Here is an 18,193-nt window from a genome sequence, read left to right on the forward strand (position 1 = left end):
CTCAGCAGCAGGCAGTGCGAGCCCAGGGGCACCTCTACATGAAGGTACCAATAGCCCAGGAAGGCCGCCGACCGCGGGAATTCGCGCCGCCCCCATCCCGCCAGCCTAAACGAGACTTCCAGAGCACCCTGGAAGACATCGAGGGACTGGAATAACTGGCATTCGACGTGCCACAGGGCTGGTTGGTCTAGGTGTATGATTCCTGCTTAGGGTGCAGGAGGTCCCGGGTTCAAATCCCGGACGAGCCCTAGCGTTTTGTGCAAACTGATCGCACGTCAGTGGCTGAGTCAGCGCAAAAAGCTCGCCGCCAATATCAAATGAATTTCTTATTTGATGTGAGCAATTGACACACTGGTCCGACGCATGAAGGCAATTACGAAGGTTTCGGGTACAGATGGTAGCAGATGCATGTTAGTAAGTCTTGCTTAAAGTGATGAAAAAGTGTTTCCGCCCGGGATCGAACCGGGGACCTTCTGCGTGTTAGGCAGACGTGATAACCGCTACACCACGGAAACTGCTTGAGTGCACCTTACTTCACAGACAACTTGTAGTGATGTTGCCATCGTAACTAAAAAATTCAATAAATGTGGTACTTGCAAAACGAAGGGACATGCAGCAGATGCACACACGACGAGGCTCACTGGAGTACAATACGGCATAGGCAGGAAAATACTGTTCCCGCCCGGGATCGAACCGGGGACCTTCTGCGTGTGAAGCAGACGTGATAACCGCTACACTACGGAAACGACGGAGCCGAGGAGTCCATCCTTGTTCACTCGAACTTGCCTCAGCCTTTCTCTCATCCGCGAATGCACACACGACAGTTCTTTTGTCAGCCTGGAACCCATCGCAGCCGAGGGCTCAAGAAGTCTTCGGGGTTCTCGAGAGGGTGTCTGCCGTAGCACCCCTAACGAGATAGCGGCGTTTCGCGCAGTCGTTATTGCAAGTCATATCAGCAAAAGCAATCACTTTCTCAGCAGCAGGCAGTGCGAGCCCAGGGGCAGCTCTACATGAAGGTACCAATAGCCCAGGAAGGCCGCCGACCGCGGGAATTCGCGTCGCCCCCATCCCGCCAGCCTAAACGAGACTTCCAGAGCACCCTGGAAGACATCGAGGGACTGGAATAACTGGCATTCTACGTGCCACAGGGCTCGTTGGTCTAGGGGTATGATTCCTGCTTAGGGTGCAGGAGGTCCCGGGTTCAAATCCCGGACGAGCCCTAGCGTTTTGTGCAAACTGATCGCACGTCAGTGGCTGAGTCAGCGCAAAAAGCTCGCCACCAATGTCAAATGAATTTCTTATTTGATGTGAGCAATTGACACTCTGGTCCGACGCATGAAGGCAATTACGAAGGTTTCGGGTACAGATGGTAGCAGATGCATGTTAGTAAGTCTTGCTTAAAGTGATGAAAAAGTGTTTCCGCCCGGGATCGAACCGGGGACCTTCTGCGTATTAGGCAGACGTGATAACCGCTACACCACGGAAACTGCTTGAGTGCACCTTACTTCACAGACAACTTATAGTGATGTTGCCATCGTAACTAAAAAATTCAATAAATGTGGTACTTGCAAAACGAAGGGACATGCAGCAGATGCACACACGACGAGGCTCACTGGAGTACAATACGGCATAGGCAGGAAAATACTGTTCCCGCCCGGGATCGAACCGGGGACCTTCTGCGTGTGAAGCAGACGTGATAACCGCTACACTACGGAAACGACGGAGCCGAGGAGTCCATCCTTGTTCACTCGAACTTGCCTCAGCCTTTCTCTCATCCGCGAATGCACACACGACAGTTCTTTTGTCAGCCTGGAACCCATCGCAGCCGAGGGCTCAAGAAGTCTTCGGGGTTCTCGAGAGGGTGTCTGCCGTAGCACCCCTAACGAGATAGCGGCGTTTCGCGCAGTCGTTATTGCAAGTCATATCAGCAAAAGCAATCACTTTCTCAGCAGCAGGCAGTGCGAGCCCAGGGGCAGCTCTACATGAAGGTACCAATAGCCCAGGAAGGCCGCCGACCGCGGGAATTCGCGCCGCCCCCATCCCGCCAGCCTAAACGAGACTTCCAGAGCACCCTGGAAGACATCGAGGGACTGGAATAACTGGCATTCGACGTGCCACAGGGCTCGTTGGTCTAGGGGTATGATTCCTGCTTAGGGTGCAGGAGGTCCCGGGTTCAAATCCCGGACGAGCCCTAGCGTTTTGTGCAAACTGATCGCACGTCAGTGGCTGAGTCAGCGCAAAAAGCTCGCCGCCAATATCAAATGAATCTCTTATTTGATGTGAGCAATGGACACTCTGGTCCGACGCATGAATTCAATTACGAAGATTTCGGGTACAGATGGTAGCAGATGCATGTTAGTAAGTCTTGCTTAAAGTGATGAAAAAGTGTTTCCGCCCGGGATCGAACCGGGGACCTTCTGCGTGTTAGGCAGACGTGATAACCGCTACACCACAGAAACTGCTTGAGTGCACATTACTTCACAGACAACTTGTAGTGATGTTGCCATCGTAACTAAAAAATTCAATAAATGTGGTACTTGCAAAACGAAGGGACATGCAGCAGATGCACACACGACGAGGCTCACTGGAGTACAATACGGCATAGGCAGGAAAATACTGTTCCCGCCCGGGATCGAACCGGGGACCTTCTGCGTGTGAAGCAGACGTGATAACCGCTACACTACGGAAACGACGGAGCCGAGGAGTCCATCCTTGTTCACTCGAACTTGCCTCAGCCTTTCTCTCATCCGCGAATGCACACACGACAGTTCTTTTGTCAGCCTGGAACCCATCGCAGCCGAGGGCTCAAGAAGTCTTCGGGGTTCTCGAGAGGGTGTCTGCCGTAGCACCCCTAACGAGATAGCGGCGTTTCGCGCAATCGTTATTGCAAGTCATATCAGCAAAAGCAATCACTTTCTCAGCAGCAGGCAGTGCGAGCCCAGGGGCACCTCTACATGAAGGTACCAATAGCCCAGGAAGGCCGCCGACCGCGGGAATTCGCGCCGCCCCCATCCCGCCAGCCTAAACGAGACTTCCAGAGCACCCTGGAAGACATCGAGGGACTGGAATAACTGGCATTCGACGTGCCACAGGGCTGGTTGGTCTAGGTGTATGATTCCTGCTTAGGGTGCAGGAGGTCCCGGGTTCAAATCCCGGACGAGCCCTAGCGTTTTGTGCAAACTGATCGCACGTCAGTGGCTGAGTCAGCGCAAAAAGCTCGCCGCCAATATCAAATGAATTTCTTATTTGATGTGAGCAATTGACACACTGGTCCGACGCATGAAGGCAATTACGAAGGTTTCGGGTACAGATGGTAGCAGATGCATGTTAGTAAGTCTTGCTTAAAGTGATGAAAAAGTGTTTCCGCCCGGGATCGAACCGGGGACCTTCTGCGTGTTAGGCAGACGTGATAACCGCTACACCACGGAAACTGCTTGAGTGCACCTTACTTCACAGACAACTTGTAGTGATGTTGCCATCGTAACTAAAAAATTCAATAAATGTGGTACTTGCAAAACGAAGGGACATGCAGCAGATGCACACACGACGAGGCTCACTGGAGTACAATACGGCATAGGCAGGAAAATACTGTTCCCGCCCGGAATCGAACCGGGGACCTTCTGCGTGTGAAGCAGACGTGATAACCGCTACACTACGGAAACGACGGAGCCGAGGAGTCCATCCTTGTTCACTCGAACTTGCCTCAGCCTTTCTCTCATCCGCGAATGCACACACGACAGTTCTTTTGTCAGCCTGGAACCCATCGCAGCCGAGGGCTCAAGAAGTCTTCGGGGTTCTCGAGAGGGTGTCTGCCGTAGCACCCCTAACGAGATAGCGGCGTTTCGCGCAGTCGTTATTGCAAGTCATATCAGCAAAAGCAATCACTTTCTCAGCAGCAGGCAGTGCGAGCCCAGGGGCAGCTCTACATGAAGGTACCAATAGCCCAGGAAGGCCGCCGACCGCGGGAATTCGCGTCGCCCCCATCCCGCCAGCCTAAACGAGACTTCCAGAGCACCCTGGAAGACATCGAGGGACTGGAATAACTGGCATTCGACGTGCCACAGGGCTCGTTGGTCTAGGGGTATGATTCCTGCTTAGGGTGCAGGATGTCCCGGGTTCAAATCCCGGACGAGCCCTAGCGTTTTGTGCAAACTGATCGCACGTCAGTGGCTGAGTCAGCGCAAAAAGCTCGCCGTTAATATCAAATGAACTTCTTATTTGATGTGAGCAATTGACACTCTGGTCCGACGCATGAAGGCAATTACGAAGGTTTCGGGTACAGATGGTAGCAGATGCATGTTAGTAAGTCTTGCTTAAAGTGATGAAAAAGTGTTTCCGCCCGGGATCGAACCGGGGACTTTCTGCGTGTTAGGCAGACGTGATAACCGCTACACCACGGAAACTGCTTGAGTGCACCTTACTTCACAGACAACTTGTAGTGATGTTGCCATCGTAACTAAAAAATTCAATAAATGTGGTACTTGCAAAACGAAGGGACATGCAGCAGATGCACACACGACGAGGCTCACTGGAGTACAATACGGCATAGGCAGGAAAATACTGTTCCCGCCCGGGATCGAACCGGGGACCTTCTGCGTGTTAGGCAGACGTGATAACCGCTACACCACGGAAACTGCTTGAGTGCACCTTACTTCACAGACAACTTGTAGTGATGTTGCCATCGTAACTAAAAAATTCAATAAATGTGGTACTTGCAAAACGAAGGGACATGCAGCAGATGCGCACACGACGAGGCTCACTGGAGTACAATACGGCATAGGCAGGAAAATACTGTTCCCGCCCGGAATCGAACCGGGGACCTTCTGCGTGTGAAGCAGACGTGATAACCGCTACACTACGGAAACGACGGAGCCGAGGAGTCCATCCTTGTTCACTCGAACTTGCCTCAGCCTTTCTCTCATCCGCGAATGCACACACGACAGTTCTTTTGTCAGCCTGGAACCCATCGCAGCCGAGGGCTCAAGAAGTCTTCGGGGTTCTCGAGAGGGTGTCTGCCGTAGCACCCCTAACGAGATAGCGGCGTTTCGCGCAGTCGTTATTGCAAGTCATATCAGCAAAAGCAATCACTTTCTCAGCAGCAGGCAGTGCGAGCCCAGGGGCAGCTCTACATGAAGGTACCAATAGCCCAGGAAGGCCGCCGACCGCGGGAATTCGCGTCGCCCCCATCCCGCCAGCCTAAACGACACTTCCAGAGCACCCTGGAAGACATCGAGGGACTGGAATAACTGGCATTCGACGTGCCACAGGGCTCGTTGGTCTAGGGGTATGATTCCTGCTTAGGGTGCAGGAGGTCCCGGGTTCAAATCCCGGACGAGCCCTAGCGTTTTGTGCAAACTGATCGCACGTCAGTGGCTGAGTCAGCGCAAAAAGCTCGCCGCCAATATCAAATGAATTTCTTATTTGATGTGAGCAATTGACACACTGGTCCGACGCATGAAGGCAATTACGAAGGTTTCGGGTACAGATGGTAGCAGATGCATGTTAGTAAGTCTTGCTTAAAGTGATGAAAAAGTGTTTCCGCCCGGGATCGAACCGGGGACCTTCTGCGTGTTAGGCAGACGTGATAACCGCTACACCACGGAAACTGCTTGAGTGCACCTTACTTCACAGACAACTTGTAGTGATGTTGCCATCGTAACTAAAAAATTCAATAAATGTGGTACTTGCAAAACGAAGGGACATGCAGCAGATGCACACACGACGAGGCTCACTGGAGTACAATACGGCATAGGCAGGAAAATACTGTTCCCGCCCGGGATCGAACCGGGGACCTTCTGCGTGTGAAGCAGACGTGATAACCGCTACACTACGGAAACGACGGAGCCGAGGAGTCCATCCTTGTTCACTCGAACTTGCCTCAGCCTTTCTCTCATCCGCGAATGCACACACGACAGTTCTTTTGTCAGCCTGGAACCCATCGCAGCCGAGGGCTCAAGAAGTCTTCGGGGTTCTCGAGAGGGTGTCTGCCGTAGCACCCCTAACGAGATAGCGGCGTTTCGCGCAGTCGTTATTGCAAGTCATATCAGCAAAAGCAATCACTTTCTCAGCAGCAGGCAGTGCGAGCCCAGGGGCAGCTCTACATGAAGGTACCAATAGCCCAGGAAGGCCGCCGACCGCGGGAATTCGCGTCGCCCCCATCCCGCCAGCCTAAACGAGACTTCCAGAGCACCCTGGAAGACATCGAGGGACTGGAATAACTGGCATTCTACGTGCCACAGGGCTCGTTGGTCTAGGGGTATGATTCCTGCTTAGGGTGCAGGAGGTCCCGGGTTCAAATCCCGGACGAGCCCTAGCGTTTTGTGCAAACTGATCGCACGTCAGTGGCTGAGTCAGCGCAAAAAGCTCGCCACCAATGTCAAATGAATTTCTTATTTGATGTGAGCAATTGACACTCTGGTCCGACGCATGAAGGCAATTACGAAGGTTTCGGGTACAGATGGTAGCAGATGCATGTTAGTAAGTCTTGCTTAAAGTGATGAAAAAGTGTTTCCGCCCGGGATCGAACCGGGGACCTTCTGCGTATTAGGCAGACGTGATAACCGCTACACCACGGAAACTGCTTGAGTGCACCTTACTTCACAGACAACTTATAGTGATGTTGCCATCGTAACTAAAAAATTCAATAAATGTGGTACTTGCAAAACGAAGGGACATGCAGCAGATGCACACACGACGAGGCTCACTGGAGTACAATACGGCATAGGCAGGAAAATACTGTTCCCGCCCGGGATCGAACCGGGGACCTTCTGCGTGTGAAGCAGACGTGATAACCGCTACACTACGGAAACGACGGAGCCGAGGAGTCCATCCTTGTTCACTCGAACTTGCCTCAGCCTTTCTCTCATCCGCGAATGCACACACGACAGTTCTTTTGTCAGCCTGGAACCCATCGCAGCCGAGGGCTCAAGAAGTCTTCGGGGTTCTCGAGAGGGTGTCTGCCGTAGCACCCCTAACGAGATAGCGGCGTTTCGCGCAGTCGTTATTGCAAGTCATATCAGCAAAAGCAATCACTTTCTCAGCAGCAGGCAGTGCGAGCCCAGGGGCAGCTCTACATGAAGGTACCAATAGCCCAGGAAGGCCGCCGACCGCGGGAATTCGCGCCGCCCCCATCCCGCCAGCCTAAACGAGACTTCCAGAGCACCCTGGAAGACATCGAGGGACTGGAATAACTGGCATTCGACGTGCCACAGGGCTCGTTGGTCTAGGGGTATGATTCCTGCTTAGGGTGCAGGAGGTCCCGGGTTCAAATCCCGGACGAGCCCTAGCGTTTTGTGCAAACTGATCGCACGTCAGTGGCTGAGTCAGCGCAAAAAGCTCGCCGCCAATATCAAATGAATCTCTTATTTGATGTGAGCAATGGACACTCTGGTCCGACGCATGAATTCAATTACGAAGATTTCGGGTACAGATGGTAGCAGATGCATGTTAGTAAGTCTTGCTTAAAGTGATGAAAAAGTGTTTCCGCCCGGGATCGAACCGGGGACCTTCTGCGTGTTAGGCAGACGTGATAACCGCTACACCACAGAAACTGCTTGAGTGCACATTACTTCACAGACAACTTGTAGTGATGTTGCCATCGTAACTAAAAAATTCAATAAATGTGGTACTTGCAAAACGAAGGGACATGCAGCAGATGCACACACGACGAGGCTCACTGGAGTACAATACGGCATAGGCAGGAAAATACTGTTCCCGCCCGGGATCGAACCGGGGACCTTCTGCGTGTGAAGCAGACGTGATAACCGCTACACTACGGAAACGACGGAGCCGAGGAGTCCATCCTTGTTCACTCGAACTTGCCTCAGCCTTTCTCTCATCCGCGAATGCACACACGACAGTTCTTTTGTCAGCCTGGAACCCATCGCAGCCGAGGGCTCAAGAAGTCTTCGGGGTTCTCGAGAGGGTGTCTGCCGTAGCACCCCTAACGAGATAGCGGCGTTTCGCGCAATCGTTATTGCAAGTCATATCAGCAAAAGCAATCACTTTCTCAGCAGCAGGCAGTGCGAGCCCAGGGGCACCTCTACATGAAGGTACCAATAGCCCAGGAAGGCCGCCGACCGCGGGAATTCGCGCCGCCCCCATCCCGCCAGCCTAAACGAGACTTCCAGAGCACCCTGGAAGACATCGAGGGACTGGAATAACTGGCATTCGACGTGCCACAGGGCTGGTTGGTCTAGGTGTATGATTCCTGCTTAGGGTGCAGGAGGTCCCGGGTTCAAATCCCGGACGAGCCCTAGCGTTTTGTGCAAACTGATCGCACGTCAGTGGCTGAGTCAGCGCAAAAAGCTCGCCGCCAATATCAAATGAATTTCTTATTTGATGTGAGCAATTGACACACTGGTCCGACGCATGAAGGCAATTACGAAGGTTTCGGGTACAGATGGTAGCAGATGCATGTTAGTAAGTCTTGCTTAAAGTGATGAAAAAGTGTTTCCGCCCGGGATCGAACCGGGGACCTTCTGCGTGTTAGGCAGACGTGATAACCGCTACACCACGGAAACTGCTTGAGTGCACCTTACTTCACAGACAACTTGTAGTGATGTTGCCATCGTAACTAAAAAATTCAATAAATGTGGTACTTGCAAAACGAAGGGACATGCAGCAGATGCGCACACGACGAGGCTCACTGGAGTACAATACGGCATAGGCAGGAAAATACTGTTCCCGCCCGGAATCGAACCGGGGACCTTCTGCGTGTGAAGCAGACGTGATAACCGCTACACTACGGAAACGACGGAGCCGAGGAGTCCATCCTTGTTCACTCGAACTTGCCTCAGCCTTTCTCTCATCCGCGAATGCACACACGACAGTTCTTTTGTCAGCCTGGAACCCATCGCAGCCGAGGGCTCAAGAAGTCTTCGGGGTTCTCGAGAGGGTGTCTGCCGTAGCACCCCTAACGAGATAGCGGCGTTTCGCGCAGTCGTTATTGCAAGTCATATCAGCAAAAGCAATCACTTTCTCAGCAGCAGGCAGTGCGAGCCCAGGGGCAGCTCTACATGAAGGTACCAATAGCCCAGGAAGGCCGCCGACCGCGGGAATTCGCGTCGCCCCCATCCCGCCAGCCTAAACGACACTTCCAGAGCACCCTGGAAGACATCGAGGGACTGGAATAACTGGCATTCGACGTGCCACAGGGCTCGTTGGTCTAGGGGTATGATTCCTGCTTAGGGTGCAGGAGGTCCCGGGTTCAAATCCCGGACGAGCCCTAGCGTTTTGTGCAAACTGATCGCACGTCAGTGGCTGAGTCAGCGCAAAAAGCTCGCCGTTAATATCAAATGAACTTCTTATTTGATGTGAGCAATTGACACTCTGGTCCGACGCATGAAGGCAATTACGAAGGTTTCGGGTACAGATGGTAGCAGATGCATGTTAGTAAGTCTTGCTTAAAGTGATGAAAAAGTGTTTCCGCCCGGGATCGAACCGGGGACTTTCTGCGTGTTAGGCAGACGTGATAACCGCTACACCACGGAAACTGCTTGAGTGCACCTTACTTCACAGACAACTTGTAGTGATGTTGCCATCGTAACTAAAAAATTCAATAAATGTGGTACTTGCAAAACGAAGGGACATGCAGCAGATGCACACACGACGAGGCTCACTGGAGTACAATACGGCATAGGCAGGAAAATACTGTTCCCGCCCGGGATCGAACCGGGGACCTTCTGCGTGTTAGGCAGACGTGATAACCGCTACACCACGGAAACTGCTTGAGTGCACCTTACTTCACAGACAACTTGTAGTGATGTTGCCATCGTAACTAAAAAATTCAATAAATGTGGTACTTGCAAAACGAAGGGACATGCAGCAGATGCACACACGACGAGGCTCACTGGAGTACAATACGGCATAGGCAGGAAAATACTGTTCCCGCCCGGAAACGAACCGGGGACCTTCTGCGTGTGAAGCAGACGTGATAACCGCTACACTACGGAAACGACGGAGCCGAGGAGTCCATCCTTGTTCACTCGAACTTGCCTCAGCCTTTCTCTCATCCGCGAATGCACACACGACAGTTCTTTTGTCAGCCTGGAACCCATCGCAGCCGAGGGCTCAAGAAGTCTTCGGGGTTCTCGAGAGGGTGTCTGCCGTAGCACCCCTAACGAGATAGCGGCGTTTCGCGCAGTCGTTATTGCAAGTCATATCAGCAAAAGCAATCACTTTCTCAGCAGCAGGCAGTGCGAGCCCAGGGGCACCTCTACATGAAGGTACCAATAGCCCAGGAAGGCCGCCGACCGCGGGAATTCGCGCCGCCCCCATCCCGCCAGCCTAAACGAGACTTCCAGAGCACCCTGGAAGACATCGAGGGACTGGAATAACTGGCATTCGACGTGCCACAGGGCTGGTTGGTCTAGGTGTATGATTCCTGCTTAGGGTGCAGGAGGTCCCGGGTTCAAATCCCGGACGAGCCCTAGCGTTTTGTGCAAACTGATCGCACGTCAGTGGCTGAGTCAGCGCAAAAAGCTCGCCGCCAATATCAAATGAATTTCTTATTTGATGTGAGCAATTGACACACTGGTCCGACGCATGAAGGCAATTACGAAGGTTTCGGGTACAGATGGTAGCAGATGCATGTTAGTAAGTCTTGCTTAAAGTGATGAAAAAGTGTTTCCGCCCGGGATCGAACCGGGGACCTTCTGCGTGTTAGGCAGACGTGATAACCGCTACACCACGGAAACTGCTTGAGTGCACCTTACTTCACAGACAACTTGTAGTGATGTTGCCATCGTAACTAAAAAATTCAATAAATGTGGTACTTGCAAAACGAAGGGACATGCAGCAGATGCACACACGACGAGGCTCACTGGAGTACAATACGACATAGGCAGGAAAATACTGTTCCCGCCCGGGATCGAACCGGGGACCTTCTGCGTGTTAGGCAGACGTGATAACCGCTACACCACGGAAACTGCTTGAGTGCACCTTACTTCACAGACAACTTGTAGTGATGTTGCCATCGTAACTAAAAAATTCAATAAATGTGGTACTTGCAAAACGAAGGGACATGCAGCAGATGCACACACGACGAGGCTCACTGGAGTACAATACGGCATAGGCAGGAAAATACTGTTCCCGCCCGGGATCGAACCGGGGACCTTCTGCGTGTGAAGCAGACGTGATAACCGCTACACTACGGAAACGACGGAGCCGAGGAGTCCATCCTTGTTCACTCGAACTTGCCTCAGCCTTTCTCTCATCCGCGAATGCACACACGACAGTTCTTTTGTCAGCCTGGAACCCATCGCAGCCGAGGGCTCAAGAAGTCTTCGGGGTTCTCGAGAGGGTGTCTGCCGTAGCACCCCTAACGAGATAGCGGCGTTTCGCGCAGTCGTTATTGCAAGTCATATCAGCAAAAGCAATCACTTTCTCAGCAGCAGGCAGTGCGAGCCCAGGGGCAGCTCTACATGAAGGTACCAATAGCCCAGGAAGGCCGCCGACCGCGGGAATTCGCGTCGCCCCCATCCCGCCAGCCTAAACGAGACTTCCAGAGCACCCTGGAAGACATCGAGGGACTGGAATAACTGGCATTCGACGTGCCACAGGGCTCGTTGGTCTAGGGGTATGATTCCTGCTTAGGGTGCAGGAGGTCCCGGGTTCAAATCCCGGACGAGCCCTAGCGTTTTGTGCAAACTGATCGCACGTCAGTGGCTGAGTCAGCGCAAAAAGCTCGCCGCCAATATCAAATGAATTTCTTATTTGATGTGAGCAATTGACACTCTGGTCCGACGCATGAAGGCAATTACGAAGGTTTCGGGTACAGATGGTAGCAGATGCATGTTAGTAAGTCTTGCTTAAAGTGACGAAAAAGTGTTTCTGCCCGGGATCGAACCGGGGACCTTCTGCGTGTTAGGCAGACGTGATAACCGCTACACCACGGAAACTGCTTGAGTGCACCTTACTTCACAGACAACTTTTAGTGATGTTGCCATCGTAACTAAAAAATTCAATAAATGTGGTACTTGCAAAACGAAGGGACATGCAGCAGATGCACACACGACGAGACTCACTGGAGTACAATACGACATAGGCAGGAAAATACTGTTCCCGCCCGGGATCGAACCGGGGACCTTCTGCGTGTTAGGCAGACGTGATAACCGCTACACCACGGAAACTGCTTGAGTGCACCTTACTTCACAGACAACTTGTAGTGATGTTGCCATCGTAACTAAAAAATTCAATAAATGTGGTACTTGCAAAACGAAGGGACATGCAGCAGATGCACACACGACGAGGCTCACTGGAGTACAATACGGCATAGGCAGGAAAATACAGTTCCCGCCCGGAATCGAACCGGGGACCTTCTGCGTGTGAAGCAGACGTGATAACCGCTGCACTACGGAAACGACGGAGCCGAGGAGTCCATCCTTGTTCACTCGAACTTGCCTCAGCCTTTCTCTCATCCGCGAATGCACACACGACAGTTCTTTTGTCAGCCTGGAACCCATCGCAGCCGAGGGCTCAAGAAGTCTTCGGGGTTCTCGAGAGGGTGTCTGCCGTAGCACCCCTAACGAGATAGCGGCGTTTCGCGCAGTCGTTATTGCAAGTCATATCAGCAAAAGCAATCACTTTCTCAGCAGCAGGCAGTGCGAGCCCAGGGGCAGCTCTACATGAAGGTACCAATAGCCCAGGAAGGCCGCCGACCGCGGGAATTCGCGTCGCCCCCATCCCGCCAGCCTAAACGAGACTTCCAGAGCACCCTGGAAGACATCGAGGGACTGGAATAACTGGCATTCGACGTGCCACAGGGCTCGTTGGTCTAGGGGTATGATTCCTGCTTAGGGTGCAGGAGGTCCCGGGTTCAAATCCCGGACGAGCCCTAGCGTTTTGTGCAAACTGATCGCACGTCAGTGGCTGAGTCAGCGCAAAAAGCTCGCCGCCAATATCAAATGAATTTCTTATTTGATGTGAGCAATTGACACTCTGGTCCGACGCATGAAGGCAATTACGAAGGTTTCGGGTACAGATGGTAGCAGATGCATGTTAGTAAGTCTTGCTTAAAGTGATGAAAAAGTTTTTCTGCCCGGGATCGAACCGGGGACCTTCTGCGTGTTAGGCAGACGTGATAACCTCTACACCACGGAAACTGCTTGAGTGCACCTTACTTCACAGACAACTTTTAGTGATGTTGCCATCGTAACTAAAAAATTCAATAAATGTGGTACTTGCAAAACGAAGGGACATGCAGCAGATGCACACACGACGAGACTCACTGGAGTACAATACGACATAGGCAGGAAAATACTGTTCCCGCCCGGGATCGAACCGGGGACCTTCTGCGTGTTAGGCAGACGTGATAACCGCTACACCACGGAAACTGCTTGAGTGCACCTTACTTCACAGACAACTTGTAGTGATGTTGCCATCGTAACTAAAAAATTCAATAAATGTGGTACTTGCAAAACGAAGGGACATGCAGCAGATGCACACACGACGAGGCTCACTGGAGTACAATACGGCATAGGCAGGAAAATACTGTTCCCGCCCGGAATCGAACCGGGGACCTTCTGCGTGTGAAGCAGACGTGATAACCGCTGCACTACGGAAACGACGGAGCCGAGGAGTCCATCCTTGTTCACTCGAACTTGCCTCAGCCTTTCTCTCATCCGCGAATGCACACACGACAGTTCTTTTGTCAGCCTGGAACCCATCGCAGCCGAGGGCTCAAGAAGTCTTCGGGGTTCTCGAGAGGGTGTCTGCCGTAGCACCCCTAACGAGATAGCGGCGTTTCGCGCAGTCGTTATTGCAAGTCATATCAGCAAAAGCAATCACTTTCTCAGCAGCAGGCAGTGCGAGCCCAGGGGCAGCTCTACATGAAGGTACCAATAGCCCAGGAAGGCCGCCGACCGCGGGAATTCGCGTCGCCCCCATCCCGCCAGCCTAAACGAGACTTCCAGAGCACCCTGGAAGACATCGAGGGACTGGAATAACTGGCATTCGACGTGCCACAGGGCTCGTTGGTCTAGGGGTATGATTCCTGCTTAGGGTGCAGGAGGTCCCGGGTTCAAATCCCGGACGAGCCCTAGCGTTTTGTGCAAACTGATCGCACGTCAGTGGCTGAGTCAGCGCAAAAAGCTCGCCGCCAATATCAAATGAATTTCTTATTTGATGTGAGCAATTGACACTCTGGTCCGACGCATGAAGGCAATTACGAAGGTTTCGGGTACAGATGGTAGCAGATGCATGTTAGTAAGTCTTGCTTAAAGTGATGAAAAAGTTTTTCTGCCCGGGATCGAACCGGGGACCTTCTGCGTGTTAGGCAGACGTGATAACCTCTACACCACGGAAACTGCTTGAGTGCACCTTACTTCACAGACAACTTGTAGTGATGTTGCCATCGTAACTAAAAAATTCAATAAATGTGGTACTTGCAAAACGAAGGGACATGCAGCAGATGCACACACGACGAGACTCACTGGAGTACAATACGACATAGGCAGGAAAATACTGTTCCCGCCCGGGATCGAACCGGGGACCTTCTGCGTGTTAGGCAGACGTGATAACCGCTACACCACGGAAACTGCTTGAGTGCACCCTACTTCACAGACAACTTGTAGTGATGTTGCCATCGTAACTAAAAAATTCAATAAATGTGGTACTTGCAAAACGAAGGGACATGCAGCAGATGCACACACGACGAGGCTCACTGGAGTACAATACGGCATAGGCAGGAAAATACTGTTCCCGCCCGGAATCGAACCGGGGACCTTCTGCGTGTGAAGCAGACGTGATAACCGCTGCACTACGGAAACGACGGAGCCGAGGAGTCCATCCTTGTTCACTCGAACTTGCCTCAGCCTTTCTCTCATCCGCGAATGCACACACGACAGTTCTTTTGTCAGCCTGGAACCCATCGCAGCCGAGGGCTCAAGAAGTCTTCGGGGTTCTCGAGAGGGTGTCTGCCGTAGCACCCCTAACGAGATAGCGGCGTTTCGCGCAGTCGTTATTGCAAGTCATATTAGCAAAAGCAATCACTTTCTCAGCAGCAGGCAGTGCGAGCCCAGGGGCAGCTCTACATGAAGGTACCAATAGCCCAGGAAGGCCGCCGACCGCGGGAATTCGCGTCGCCCCCATCCCGCCAGCCTAAACGAGACTTCCAGAGCACCCTGGAAGACATCGAGGGACTGGAATAACTGGCATTCGACGTGCCACAGGGCTCGTTGGTCTAGGGGTATGATTCCTGCTTAGGGTGCAGGAGGTCCCGGGTTCAAATCCCGGACGAGCCCTAGCGTTTTGTGCAAACTGATCGCACGTCAGTGGCTGAGTCAGCGCAAAAAGCTCGCCGCCAATATCAAATGAATTTCTTATTTGATGTGAGCAATTGACACTCTGGTCCGACGCATGAAGGCAATTACGAAGGTTTCGGGTACAGATGGTAGCAGATGCATGTTAGTAAGTCTTGCTTAAAGTGATGAAAAAGTTTTTCTGCCCGGGATCGAACCGGGGACCTTCTGCGTGTTAGGCAGACGTGATAACCTCTACACCACGGAAACTGCTTGAGTGCACCTTACTTCACAGACAACTTGTAGTGATGTTGCCATCGTAACTAAAAAATTCAATAAATGTGGTACTTGCAAAACGAAGGGACATGCAGCAGATGCACACACGACGAGGCTCACTGGAGTACAATACGACATAGGCAGGAAAATACTGTTCCCGCCCGGGATCGAACCGGGGACCTTCTGCGTGTTAGGCAGACGTGATAACCGCTACACCACGGAAACTGCTTGAGTGCACCTTACTTCACAGACAACTTGTAGTGATGTTGCCATCGTAACTAAAAAATTCAATAAATGTGGTACTTGCAAAACGAAGGGACATGCAGCAGATGCACACACGACGAGGCTCACTGGAGTACAATACGGCATAGGCAGGAAAATACTGCTCCCGCCCGGGATCGAACCGGGGACCTTCTGCGTGTGAAGCAGACGTGATAACCGCTACACTACGGAAACGACGGAGCCGAGGAGTCCATCCTTGTTCACTCGAACTTGCCTCAGCCTTTCTCTCATCCGCGAATGCACACACGACAGTTCTTTTGTCAGCCTGGAACCCATCGCAGCCGAGGGCTCAAGAAGTCTTCGGGGTTCTCGAGAGGGTGTCTGCCGTAGCACCCCTAACGAGATAGCGGCGTTTCGCGCAGTCGTTATTGCAAGTCATATCAGCAAAAGCAATCACTTTCTCAGCAGCAGGCAATGCGAGCCCAGGGGCAGCTCTACATGAAGGTACCAATAGCCCAGGAAGGCCGCCGACCGCGGGAATTCGCGTCGCCCCCATCCCGCCAGCCTAAACGAGACTTCCAGAGCACCCTGGAAGACATCGAGGGACTGGAATAACTGGCATTCGACGTGCCACAGGGCTCGTTGGTCTAGGGGTATGATTCCTGCTTAGGGTGCAGGAGGTCCCGGGTTCAAATCCCGGACGAGCCCTAGCGTTTTGTGCAAACTGATCGCACGTCAGTGGCTGAGTCAGCGCAAAAAGCTCGCCGCCAATATCAAATGAATTTCTTATTTGATGTGAGCAATTGACACTCTGGTCCGACGCATGAAGGCAATTACGAAGGTTTCGGGTACAGATGGTAGCAGATGCATGTTAGTAAGTCTTGCTTAAAGTGACGAAAAAGTGTTTCTGCCCGGGATCGAACCGGGGACCTTCTGCGTGTTAGGCAGACGTGATAACCGCTACACCACGGAAACTGCTTGAGTGCACCTTACTTCACAGACAACTTTTAGTGATGTTGCCATCGTAACTAAAAAATTCAATAAATGTGGTACTTGCAAAACGAAGGGACATGCAGCAGATGCACACACGACGAGACTCACTGGAGTACAATACGACATAGGCAGGAAAATACTGTTCCCGCCCGGGATCGAACGGGGGACCTTCTGCGTGTTAGGCAGACGTGATAACCGCTACACCACGGAAACTGCTTGAGTGCACCTTACTTCACAGACAACTTGTAGTGATGTTGCCATCGTAACTAAAAAATTCAATAAATGTGGTACTTGCAAAACGAAGGGACATGCAGCAGATGCACACACGACGAGGCTCACTGGAGTACAATACGGCATAGGCAGGAAAATACTGTTCCCGCCCGGAATCGAACCGGGGACCTTCTGCGTGTGAAGCAGACGTGATAACCGCTGCACTACGGAAACGACGGAGCCGAGGAGTCCATCCTTGTTCACTCGAACTTGCCTCAGCCTTTCTCTCATCCGCGAATGCACACACGACAGTTCTTTTGTCAGCCTGGAACCCATCGCAGCCGAGGGCTCAAGAAGTCTTCGGGGTTCTCGAGAGGGTGTCTGCCGTAGCACCCCTAACGAGATAGCGGCGTTTCGCGCAGTCGTTATTGCAAGTCATATCAGCAAAAGCAATCACTTTCTCAGCAGCAGGCAGTGCGAGCCCAGGGGCAGCTCTACATGAAGGTACCAATAGCCCAGGAAGGCCGCCGACCGCGGGAATTCGCGTCGCCCCCATCCCGCCAGCCTAAACGAGACTTCCAGAGCACCCTGGAAGACATCGAGGGACTGGAATAACTGGCATTCGCCGTGCCACAGGGCTCGTTGGTCTAGGGGTATGATTCCTGCTTAGGGTGCAGGAGGTCCCGGGTTCAAATCCCGGACGAGCCCTAGCGTTTTGTGCAAACTGATCGCACGTCAGTGGCTGAGTCAGCGCAAAAAGCTCGCCGCCAATATCAAATGAATTTCTTATTTGATGTGAGCAATTGACACTCTGGTCCGACGCATGAAGGCAATTACGAAGGTTTCGGGTACAGATGGTAGCAGATGCATGTTAGTAAGTCTTGCTTAAAGTGATGAAAAAGTTTTTCTGCCCGGGATCGAACCGGGGACCTTCTGCGTGTTAGGCAGACGTGATAACCTCTACACCACGGAAACTGCTTGAGTGCACCTTACTTCACAGACAACTTGTAGTGATGTTGCCATCGTAACTAAAAAATTCAATAAATGTGGTACTTGCAAAACGAAGGGACATGCAGCAGATGCACACACGACGAGGCTCACTGGAGTACAATACGGCATAGGCAGGAAAATACTGTTCCCGCCCGGGATCGAACCGGGGACCTTCTGCGTGTTAGGCAGACGTGATAACCGCTACACCACGGAAACTGCTTGAGTGCACCTTACTTCACAGACAACTTGTAGTGATGTTGCCA

At 52.3% G+C, this 18,193-nt stretch overlaps 55 non-coding genes across 55 annotated transcripts; 13 read left to right on the top strand and 42 right to left on the bottom strand.

The window, feature by feature from the left end:
* Positions 1-442: 442 nt before the first annotated feature.
* On the bottom strand, positions 443-515 carry Trnav-aac (transfer RNA valine (anticodon AAC)). The gene has a single exon. It is a non-coding gene; the product is annotated as a tRNA-Val (tRNA).
* Positions 516-673: 158 nt separating this feature from the next.
* Trnav-cac (transfer RNA valine (anticodon CAC)) lies at positions 674-746 on the bottom strand. Its single transcript has one exon. It is a non-coding gene; the product is annotated as a tRNA-Val (tRNA).
* A 402-nt stretch (positions 747-1,148) lies between these two features.
* Positions 1,149-1,220, top strand: Trnap-agg (transfer RNA proline (anticodon AGG)). Its single transcript has one exon. It is a non-coding gene; the product is annotated as a tRNA-Pro (tRNA).
* A 194-nt stretch (positions 1,221-1,414) lies between these two features.
* On the bottom strand, positions 1,415-1,487 carry Trnai-aau (transfer RNA isoleucine (anticodon AAU)). Its single transcript has one exon. It is a non-coding gene; the product is annotated as a tRNA-Ile (tRNA).
* Positions 1,488-1,645: 158 nt separating this feature from the next.
* Positions 1,646-1,718, bottom strand: Trnav-cac (transfer RNA valine (anticodon CAC)). The gene has a single exon. It is a non-coding gene; the product is annotated as a tRNA-Val (tRNA).
* Positions 1,719-2,120: 402 nt separating this feature from the next.
* Trnap-agg (transfer RNA proline (anticodon AGG)) lies at positions 2,121-2,192 on the top strand. The gene has a single exon. It is a non-coding gene; the product is annotated as a tRNA-Pro (tRNA).
* Positions 2,193-2,386: 194 nt separating this feature from the next.
* Trnav-aac (transfer RNA valine (anticodon AAC)) lies at positions 2,387-2,459 on the bottom strand. Its single transcript has one exon. It is a non-coding gene; the product is annotated as a tRNA-Val (tRNA).
* A 158-nt stretch (positions 2,460-2,617) lies between these two features.
* On the bottom strand, positions 2,618-2,690 carry Trnav-cac (transfer RNA valine (anticodon CAC)). The gene has a single exon. It is a non-coding gene; the product is annotated as a tRNA-Val (tRNA).
* A 668-nt stretch (positions 2,691-3,358) lies between these two features.
* On the bottom strand, positions 3,359-3,431 carry Trnav-aac (transfer RNA valine (anticodon AAC)). The gene has a single exon. It is a non-coding gene; the product is annotated as a tRNA-Val (tRNA).
* Positions 3,432-3,589: 158 nt separating this feature from the next.
* Positions 3,590-3,662, bottom strand: Trnav-cac (transfer RNA valine (anticodon CAC)). The gene has a single exon. It is a non-coding gene; the product is annotated as a tRNA-Val (tRNA).
* A 402-nt stretch (positions 3,663-4,064) lies between these two features.
* Positions 4,065-4,136, top strand: Trnap-agg (transfer RNA proline (anticodon AGG)). Its single transcript has one exon. It is a non-coding gene; the product is annotated as a tRNA-Pro (tRNA).
* Positions 4,137-4,330: 194 nt separating this feature from the next.
* Positions 4,331-4,403, bottom strand: Trnav-aac (transfer RNA valine (anticodon AAC)). The gene has a single exon. It is a non-coding gene; the product is annotated as a tRNA-Val (tRNA).
* Positions 4,404-4,561: 158 nt separating this feature from the next.
* On the bottom strand, positions 4,562-4,634 carry Trnav-aac (transfer RNA valine (anticodon AAC)). The gene has a single exon. It is a non-coding gene; the product is annotated as a tRNA-Val (tRNA).
* Positions 4,635-4,792: 158 nt separating this feature from the next.
* Trnav-cac (transfer RNA valine (anticodon CAC)) lies at positions 4,793-4,865 on the bottom strand. Its single transcript has one exon. It is a non-coding gene; the product is annotated as a tRNA-Val (tRNA).
* A 402-nt stretch (positions 4,866-5,267) lies between these two features.
* Positions 5,268-5,339, top strand: Trnap-agg (transfer RNA proline (anticodon AGG)). The gene has a single exon. It is a non-coding gene; the product is annotated as a tRNA-Pro (tRNA).
* Positions 5,340-5,533: 194 nt separating this feature from the next.
* On the bottom strand, positions 5,534-5,606 carry Trnav-aac (transfer RNA valine (anticodon AAC)). Its single transcript has one exon. It is a non-coding gene; the product is annotated as a tRNA-Val (tRNA).
* Positions 5,607-5,764: 158 nt separating this feature from the next.
* Positions 5,765-5,837, bottom strand: Trnav-cac (transfer RNA valine (anticodon CAC)). The gene has a single exon. It is a non-coding gene; the product is annotated as a tRNA-Val (tRNA).
* Positions 5,838-6,239: 402 nt separating this feature from the next.
* Positions 6,240-6,311, top strand: Trnap-agg (transfer RNA proline (anticodon AGG)). Its single transcript has one exon. It is a non-coding gene; the product is annotated as a tRNA-Pro (tRNA).
* Positions 6,312-6,505: 194 nt separating this feature from the next.
* Positions 6,506-6,578, bottom strand: Trnai-aau (transfer RNA isoleucine (anticodon AAU)). The gene has a single exon. It is a non-coding gene; the product is annotated as a tRNA-Ile (tRNA).
* A 158-nt stretch (positions 6,579-6,736) lies between these two features.
* Trnav-cac (transfer RNA valine (anticodon CAC)) lies at positions 6,737-6,809 on the bottom strand. The gene has a single exon. It is a non-coding gene; the product is annotated as a tRNA-Val (tRNA).
* Positions 6,810-7,211: 402 nt separating this feature from the next.
* Positions 7,212-7,283, top strand: Trnap-agg (transfer RNA proline (anticodon AGG)). Its single transcript has one exon. It is a non-coding gene; the product is annotated as a tRNA-Pro (tRNA).
* Positions 7,284-7,477: 194 nt separating this feature from the next.
* Positions 7,478-7,550, bottom strand: Trnav-aac (transfer RNA valine (anticodon AAC)). The gene has a single exon. It is a non-coding gene; the product is annotated as a tRNA-Val (tRNA).
* A 158-nt stretch (positions 7,551-7,708) lies between these two features.
* Trnav-cac (transfer RNA valine (anticodon CAC)) lies at positions 7,709-7,781 on the bottom strand. Its single transcript has one exon. It is a non-coding gene; the product is annotated as a tRNA-Val (tRNA).
* A 668-nt stretch (positions 7,782-8,449) lies between these two features.
* On the bottom strand, positions 8,450-8,522 carry Trnav-aac (transfer RNA valine (anticodon AAC)). Its single transcript has one exon. It is a non-coding gene; the product is annotated as a tRNA-Val (tRNA).
* A 158-nt stretch (positions 8,523-8,680) lies between these two features.
* On the bottom strand, positions 8,681-8,753 carry Trnav-cac (transfer RNA valine (anticodon CAC)). The gene has a single exon. It is a non-coding gene; the product is annotated as a tRNA-Val (tRNA).
* A 402-nt stretch (positions 8,754-9,155) lies between these two features.
* On the top strand, positions 9,156-9,227 carry Trnap-agg (transfer RNA proline (anticodon AGG)). Its single transcript has one exon. It is a non-coding gene; the product is annotated as a tRNA-Pro (tRNA).
* Positions 9,228-9,421: 194 nt separating this feature from the next.
* Trnav-aac (transfer RNA valine (anticodon AAC)) lies at positions 9,422-9,494 on the bottom strand. Its single transcript has one exon. It is a non-coding gene; the product is annotated as a tRNA-Val (tRNA).
* A 158-nt stretch (positions 9,495-9,652) lies between these two features.
* Trnav-aac (transfer RNA valine (anticodon AAC)) lies at positions 9,653-9,725 on the bottom strand. Its single transcript has one exon. It is a non-coding gene; the product is annotated as a tRNA-Val (tRNA).
* A 158-nt stretch (positions 9,726-9,883) lies between these two features.
* Positions 9,884-9,956, bottom strand: Trnav-cac (transfer RNA valine (anticodon CAC)). Its single transcript has one exon. It is a non-coding gene; the product is annotated as a tRNA-Val (tRNA).
* Positions 9,957-10,624: 668 nt separating this feature from the next.
* On the bottom strand, positions 10,625-10,697 carry Trnav-aac (transfer RNA valine (anticodon AAC)). The gene has a single exon. It is a non-coding gene; the product is annotated as a tRNA-Val (tRNA).
* Positions 10,698-10,855: 158 nt separating this feature from the next.
* Trnav-aac (transfer RNA valine (anticodon AAC)) lies at positions 10,856-10,928 on the bottom strand. The gene has a single exon. It is a non-coding gene; the product is annotated as a tRNA-Val (tRNA).
* A 158-nt stretch (positions 10,929-11,086) lies between these two features.
* Positions 11,087-11,159, bottom strand: Trnav-cac (transfer RNA valine (anticodon CAC)). Its single transcript has one exon. It is a non-coding gene; the product is annotated as a tRNA-Val (tRNA).
* Positions 11,160-11,561: 402 nt separating this feature from the next.
* Positions 11,562-11,633, top strand: Trnap-agg (transfer RNA proline (anticodon AGG)). The gene has a single exon. It is a non-coding gene; the product is annotated as a tRNA-Pro (tRNA).
* A 194-nt stretch (positions 11,634-11,827) lies between these two features.
* Trnav-aac (transfer RNA valine (anticodon AAC)) lies at positions 11,828-11,900 on the bottom strand. Its single transcript has one exon. It is a non-coding gene; the product is annotated as a tRNA-Val (tRNA).
* A 158-nt stretch (positions 11,901-12,058) lies between these two features.
* Trnav-aac (transfer RNA valine (anticodon AAC)) lies at positions 12,059-12,131 on the bottom strand. The gene has a single exon. It is a non-coding gene; the product is annotated as a tRNA-Val (tRNA).
* A 158-nt stretch (positions 12,132-12,289) lies between these two features.
* Trnav-cac (transfer RNA valine (anticodon CAC)) lies at positions 12,290-12,362 on the bottom strand. Its single transcript has one exon. It is a non-coding gene; the product is annotated as a tRNA-Val (tRNA).
* Positions 12,363-12,764: 402 nt separating this feature from the next.
* Positions 12,765-12,836, top strand: Trnap-agg (transfer RNA proline (anticodon AGG)). Its single transcript has one exon. It is a non-coding gene; the product is annotated as a tRNA-Pro (tRNA).
* Positions 12,837-13,030: 194 nt separating this feature from the next.
* Positions 13,031-13,100, bottom strand: Trnav-aac (transfer RNA valine (anticodon AAC)). The gene has a single exon. It is a non-coding gene; the product is annotated as a tRNA-Val (tRNA).
* A 161-nt stretch (positions 13,101-13,261) lies between these two features.
* Trnav-aac (transfer RNA valine (anticodon AAC)) lies at positions 13,262-13,334 on the bottom strand. Its single transcript has one exon. It is a non-coding gene; the product is annotated as a tRNA-Val (tRNA).
* Positions 13,335-13,492: 158 nt separating this feature from the next.
* Trnav-cac (transfer RNA valine (anticodon CAC)) lies at positions 13,493-13,565 on the bottom strand. The gene has a single exon. It is a non-coding gene; the product is annotated as a tRNA-Val (tRNA).
* A 402-nt stretch (positions 13,566-13,967) lies between these two features.
* On the top strand, positions 13,968-14,039 carry Trnap-agg (transfer RNA proline (anticodon AGG)). Its single transcript has one exon. It is a non-coding gene; the product is annotated as a tRNA-Pro (tRNA).
* A 194-nt stretch (positions 14,040-14,233) lies between these two features.
* Positions 14,234-14,303, bottom strand: Trnav-aac (transfer RNA valine (anticodon AAC)). Its single transcript has one exon. It is a non-coding gene; the product is annotated as a tRNA-Val (tRNA).
* A 161-nt stretch (positions 14,304-14,464) lies between these two features.
* Trnav-aac (transfer RNA valine (anticodon AAC)) lies at positions 14,465-14,537 on the bottom strand. The gene has a single exon. It is a non-coding gene; the product is annotated as a tRNA-Val (tRNA).
* Positions 14,538-14,695: 158 nt separating this feature from the next.
* On the bottom strand, positions 14,696-14,768 carry Trnav-cac (transfer RNA valine (anticodon CAC)). The gene has a single exon. It is a non-coding gene; the product is annotated as a tRNA-Val (tRNA).
* Positions 14,769-15,170: 402 nt separating this feature from the next.
* Positions 15,171-15,242, top strand: Trnap-agg (transfer RNA proline (anticodon AGG)). The gene has a single exon. It is a non-coding gene; the product is annotated as a tRNA-Pro (tRNA).
* A 194-nt stretch (positions 15,243-15,436) lies between these two features.
* Positions 15,437-15,506, bottom strand: Trnav-aac (transfer RNA valine (anticodon AAC)). The gene has a single exon. It is a non-coding gene; the product is annotated as a tRNA-Val (tRNA).
* Positions 15,507-15,667: 161 nt separating this feature from the next.
* Trnav-aac (transfer RNA valine (anticodon AAC)) lies at positions 15,668-15,740 on the bottom strand. The gene has a single exon. It is a non-coding gene; the product is annotated as a tRNA-Val (tRNA).
* Positions 15,741-15,898: 158 nt separating this feature from the next.
* On the bottom strand, positions 15,899-15,971 carry Trnav-cac (transfer RNA valine (anticodon CAC)). Its single transcript has one exon. It is a non-coding gene; the product is annotated as a tRNA-Val (tRNA).
* A 402-nt stretch (positions 15,972-16,373) lies between these two features.
* Trnap-agg (transfer RNA proline (anticodon AGG)) lies at positions 16,374-16,445 on the top strand. Its single transcript has one exon. It is a non-coding gene; the product is annotated as a tRNA-Pro (tRNA).
* A 194-nt stretch (positions 16,446-16,639) lies between these two features.
* Positions 16,640-16,712, bottom strand: Trnav-aac (transfer RNA valine (anticodon AAC)). The gene has a single exon. It is a non-coding gene; the product is annotated as a tRNA-Val (tRNA).
* A 158-nt stretch (positions 16,713-16,870) lies between these two features.
* On the bottom strand, positions 16,871-16,943 carry Trnav-aac (transfer RNA valine (anticodon AAC)). Its single transcript has one exon. It is a non-coding gene; the product is annotated as a tRNA-Val (tRNA).
* A 158-nt stretch (positions 16,944-17,101) lies between these two features.
* Trnav-cac (transfer RNA valine (anticodon CAC)) lies at positions 17,102-17,174 on the bottom strand. The gene has a single exon. It is a non-coding gene; the product is annotated as a tRNA-Val (tRNA).
* Positions 17,175-17,576: 402 nt separating this feature from the next.
* Positions 17,577-17,648, top strand: Trnap-agg (transfer RNA proline (anticodon AGG)). The gene has a single exon. It is a non-coding gene; the product is annotated as a tRNA-Pro (tRNA).
* A 194-nt stretch (positions 17,649-17,842) lies between these two features.
* Trnav-aac (transfer RNA valine (anticodon AAC)) lies at positions 17,843-17,912 on the bottom strand. The gene has a single exon. It is a non-coding gene; the product is annotated as a tRNA-Val (tRNA).
* A 161-nt stretch (positions 17,913-18,073) lies between these two features.
* On the bottom strand, positions 18,074-18,146 carry Trnav-aac (transfer RNA valine (anticodon AAC)). The gene has a single exon. It is a non-coding gene; the product is annotated as a tRNA-Val (tRNA).
* Between the last annotated feature and the right edge of the window lie 47 nt (positions 18,147-18,193).

This window comes from Schistocerca cancellata, chromosome 2 (assembly GCF_023864275.1).
Source record: "Schistocerca cancellata isolate TAMUIC-IGC-003103 chromosome 2, iqSchCanc2.1, whole genome shotgun sequence".
Classification (NCBI taxonomy): domain Eukaryota; kingdom Metazoa; phylum Arthropoda; class Insecta; order Orthoptera; family Acrididae; genus Schistocerca; species Schistocerca cancellata.